The sequence below is a fragment of the Haliotis rufescens genome, unplaced genomic scaffold (genome assembly GCF_023055435.1).
Source record: "Haliotis rufescens isolate VD_foot unplaced genomic scaffold, xgHalRufe1.0.p SCAF_17, whole genome shotgun sequence".
Lineage (NCBI taxonomy): Eukaryota > Metazoa > Mollusca > Gastropoda > Lepetellida > Haliotidae > Haliotis > Haliotis rufescens.
Genome location: NW_025963857.1, coordinates 11,349,892 through 11,355,678, shown reverse-complemented (window position 1 = coordinate 11,355,678; position 5,787 = coordinate 11,349,892).

The following is a 5,787-nucleotide window of genomic DNA, read 5'->3' as shown; positions in this document are numbered from 1 at the left end:
GCAATACACTGGGTCAAATATGAGACAGCAGCAATAAATAACAGGCCCATTACACTGGTCAGTGCACACACTCTAACTTTGTGATGGACTCAAATGGGACTGTCCAATATGGTTGCTATGGCGACAATATTGAAAGTCATAACCAAACCACTGGAGTGAGTGAGTGAGTGAGTTTATGCTTTACGTCACATCGGCAATATTTCAGCCATATCTTGACGACCAAACCACTGGAGTGGAACCACGGACCTTGTGACCCGAGGTCGGACGCCTTGTACACATGGTCAAAGAGGTTCACCCTGTCAGCAAGCTGACAAGGTAAGGATGTCATTTGTGGGATGACTCCACGCCCAGCTACATACTTCCCGTCAACAGAAAATTTCTAAATAGCAAAAGGCACCAGTTCAGCATGTACCTGACAAACCTGCAAAGTTTCATGAAAAAATATTAAACGGTTTATGAGTTATTCTCCGGAAGCGAACCCTACCCTCACAGAACCTAAGTCCATCTTGTTGCCATGGAATTATAACATAAAAATATAAATTTCTAAAATTTCTTAATAGCAAAAGGCACCAGTTCAGCATGTACCTGACAGACCTGCAAAGTTTGCTGAAAAAATATTGAACGGTTTGAGTGAGTGAGTGAGTGAGTGAGTGAGTGAGTTTATGCTTTACGTCACATCAGCAATATTTCAGCCATATCGTGACGACTAAACTAAACTAGACTAAACTCATTTTGGGAACTCTTACTTCTTAAGAAAGTTTTACCTCCTGTAGTTGGTGAATCACAATAACTTTATGGTCAGGTTGAGAGATCTGAAATTCAGTTTTAATTTTCTGTGAGACCATATGAATTGTCAAAGTGGCATTGTAAAAATGAGGTCCAACACACCAACCTGTGAGAAAAACGAGACTATGTTGTTGGGCCTTGTAAATACATGTACTTCACAGATATCTGATTACCGGTACATTCTGCCAAAACCAGACTGAGAGAGGGAATGCTGATGAAGCGGCCATAACATTTCCGAGTCCGTGATGAGATTCGAGCCACGGACCTTGTGACCCGAGGTCGGACGCCTTGTACACATGGTCAAAGAGGTGTTCACCCTGTCAGCAAGCTGACAAGATAAGGATGTCATTTGTGGGATGACTCCACGCCCAGCTACATACTTCCAGTCAACAGAAGGCACGTCCCGGGCCGCATAGTAGGCTATCTAATATGATCGTGCTCAGCACGACGTTGGAGGCCAATGTAGCAGCCATAAAATTTCCGAGTTTGAAGGGTTTTGAACTACGGACCTTCTGATCTAAGGTCGGACACCTTGTCCACATGACCAAAGAGGTTAACCCCGTCAGCAAACAGACAAGGTAAGGATGTCATCTGTGGGATGACTCCACGTCCTGTCCCACTGACACAACACTAAATTGAACAAGAGATTGCCACTAACGTGGCTATATCCCCCACCCCTGTTGCAGAATTTATGACATAATTAAATCTAAACAAACCCTAACCTGTTTTAACAGAGGTGGAACTTGTCATGGAAATTGTAAAAAAAAGAAGAGTTTGGAACCTAAGTCCATATATTTGCCATGGAAACGTAAAAAATATAAATTTCTAAAATTTCTAAATAGCAAAAGGCACCAGTTCAGCTTGTACCTGACAAACCTGCAAAGTTTGCTGAAAAAATATTAAATGGTTTATGAGTTATGCCTGGGAAACGAACCCTACCCAATTTCTAAATAGCAAAAGGCACCAGTTCAGCATGTACTTGACAGACCTGCAAAGTTTCATGAAAAAATATTGAACGGTTTCTGAGTTATGCTCCGGAAACGAAACGTTATGGACGGATGTACGGACGGACGGACGGAGCCCGTTTCTATATTTCTTAAAATGGATGATGACTGACAAAAGGCCATGGTTTAAACTCACATGGAAAGCTAAATATGTCTCAGTTGAACAGGAATGTACTATAAATATTCCTGAAACAACATGGATACACAGGCGAGGGTCACATTTCACTGGGTGTGATGGAGAGTTTGGGATTGGTGGGTGTTTTACACTCAGGTTTGTAACTTTCATTTGGTGGTGGTAGGGGTTGCTTGCCGTTAAAGGCGACCATGCTTGTCATAAAAGGCGACCATGCTTGTCGTAAAGGGCGACTAAGGGGATCGGGTGGTCAGGCTCGCCGACTTGGTTGATGCACGTCATCGATCCCAATTGCGTGGATCGATGCTTATGATATTAATCACTTGATTGACTGGTCCAGACTCGATTATTTACAAACCGCCGTCATATAGCTGAAATATTGCTGAGTGGCGTAAAACAACAAACCAAACCAAGCAACCACTGTCTGGGAATATTGCTGAGTGAGGCGTTAAACAACAAACCAACCAATCAACCACTGTCTGGGAATATTGCTGAGTGAGGCGTTAAACAACAAACCAACCAACCAACCACTGTCTGGGATGTAACAGATGCATGCTTAAATACCATCTAGATATATGTACATAAATATACAAACAATGATGTTAATAAACAGCTGAATTTGAGGATAAGTATATAATATTCTCACTACCACTCATCCAAGTGAATAAAACAAAGAAATGCACGTCCAAACTTTAGATTCCATCTGTGTCTGATATGACAGTGATAGTCAACACCCAACTACAAATTTCCTCAATATCTATCTGAAACATCTTCATAACAAGTATTTGTCACAGAGTGACGAAATATCCCCCGCCTGTACACCATAGTACCAAATATGAAGACAATCCAGCGATTAGTTCTTGAGATATTGTGGCAACACCGTTTTCAAACTCCAAAAACAGATTTGCCTGCTGTGACCTTGAAAATGGGGTCAAGGTCACCAAATCTGACAGGTGTATGCGGTGTCTGTATATACACTATAGTTCCAAATATGAAGACAATCCAGCGATTAGTTCTTGAGATATCGCGGCAACACCGTTTTCTAACTCCAAAAGCAGATTTGCCTGCTGTGACCTTGAAAATGGGGTCAAGGTCACCAAAACCGACTGGTGTCTGCGGAGTCTGTATATACACCATAGTTCCAAATATGAAGACAATCCAGTGTTTAGTTCTTGAGATATCGGGCAACAAACAGGTGGGACGTACGGACGGACGTACGGACGGTCGTGAATACTATATCCCCCGCTTCGCGCTTTCGCGCGGCGGGGGATAATAATCAATGATTGGCCAATTGACCAATGATGACAAACGCTTGTAATCGCCACAGGTTCATGAACAACTTCCGAAATCTCTCCCATCATGTTTTTCGTGTGGGCCATTTTGACGTCTTGTACTTGATGTAAATGTTTAATGACCTGCTGTCACCATGACCGATAATGATGTTATTTGAATCTATTTGTTGTAACTAAACTACAACAGATGTTTCTGTTCAGCAATTTGAGCACACCCACGCTCATGTAACCTGTCCGTTTAATGAACTATTTTATTCCACACACACAAATTGAAATGGTGTAATACATACCTTGAGTATAAATAGTAATATAAAAAATTATAAGAATGGACTTTCCCTTCATGATGGTTCATGCTCCAATGAGTAAAAGTCAGTTCTTATGAGGGTCAAATTAAAGTAAATTCTTACATATATGTGTATTTATTATACCGTATACGATGTAATAAGCGCCCAGGGGTCTCTCAAAATTAGAAATAGGGGCCTTTTATTAGAGTAGTATTTTGGTGAACAAAAAAAAAGAGAGTTGAAAGATCGGAAATTTCATGCTTTACGCTGACAGTCTGAATTGTTTATATGCGACAGATATATTTTCCAGAATTTAACTGCCCGTAATTAAGGGTGTATATAACACACGAGTGCGTATTATACGTGAATAAATAAGTCTTGTGTACACTGAGCAAACGGAAGGGGTGCAAATTGGGATTGTTCACTTGCCAATACATTAGCAAATATCGCCGTGGGCGCTTATTAGAGAGGGGCGCTTATTACGTCAAATACAGTATCTATTTAAGTCCTGCAAATATGATACATACATAGTAAGTTATAAGTTGTTAATAACAGAAATGGAAAATGTATAAAAACAATGACATTATAAAAGGAAAAGATTGCACACACAAAACAATAAATTATCAAGTGAGCACTATTAAAACATTTAATATGAATCAAATCCTAAGTGTATGCACAAAGAAAAAACCCATGTAAACTTACAACAATAGTTCCTTCATCTAAAAAATGTACAAATGTTCTTCGTAAAATGATCCAAAACTAAACAGTTCTTAAAACATTGAAATTGTTATAACAATTAGCCATCAGTATATATATGAATTGAAAAACCCATCACATCTAATAAACAAAAAATAATTTCACAACACATAAAATATCAGAGGAATTAATTTGAGAGGTATATGTAAGGGGAAATCTACTATGTGAACTGTTCTATATGGTTTTACCATTTAAAGGCATGGTCAGCATTTGAAATAAGTTAAATATATGAACATGTACATGACTGACATCATCAGCATCAATCCACGCAACTGGGATACAATGACATGCATCAATCAAGTCAACGAGCCTGACCACCCGATCCTGTTGTTGCCTCTTACGACAAGCACAGTTGCCTCTTACGGCAAGCATAGGTTGCTGAAGACCTATTCTAACCTGGATATTCATGGGTCTAATGCTGTTTGTGTTTTCAGCAGAATAACTGATACATGTGGATATATCATATATCATCAACAAATCTGAATACAACGTGATGAGGAATACAAAATGTGTGACATCAATGATATGCTGAATTAATGTTCTTCAAATGAAGCATCAGACTGACATGGTGATGTGTCACTCGAATGGCAAATGTCAATATTAAATTCATAACAATCACAAGTTCTGAGATTGAATAATCAATCATAGGAAGTAGGCTGGAAATGTGTCAAGAAATGTGATGTAGCAGAAACCATTCTTCACAAATCCACTATATCCCTCTATATGCCCAGAGGTCTGGTCCAGACAAATCATAGACTGATATTGTGAGCGACATCCATTGAATGATGCAATCATCCAAGTTGCCTGGCCAGACCGCCAGATCCACTACGTTTCTTCTTATGACAAGCATTGGTTGCCAGGGAACAATTGTACCCTGAAATTCCCAGAACCTCTTCCATGGAATAATTACAATGAAGATCAAGCCATGGACGGGTAGTTCAATGAAAGATACTAAGAAAACCATATTTTTACTTGATCAGTGTTAGAATTGGTCTTTAGCACCCCATGCTTGTGGTAAGAGGTGACCAACATTGTTGGGTGGTAAGAGGCGACTAACATTGTTGGGTGGTAAGAGGCGACTAACATTGTTGGGTGGTAAGAGGCGACTAACATTGTTGGGTGGTAAGAGGTGACCAACATTGTTGGGTGGTAAGAGGTGACTAACATTGTCGGGTGGTTAGAGGCGACTAACATTGTTGGGTGGTAAGAGGTGACTAACATTGTTGGGTGGTAAGAGGTGACTAACATTGTTGGGTGGTAAGAGGTGACTAACATTGTTGGGTGGTAAGAGGTAACTAACATTGTTGGGTGGTAAGAGGCGACCAACATTGTCGGGTGGTAAGAGGCGACTAACATTGTCTGGTGGTCAGGCTCGCTGACTTGATTGATGCACATCATCGTATCCCAACTGCGTAGATTGATGCTCATGATGCCAATCACTGGATTGCCTGGTCCAGGCTTGATTATATACAGATTGCCATCATACAGCTCAAATATTGCAGCGTGCAACATTTAACAAATATGATCATACC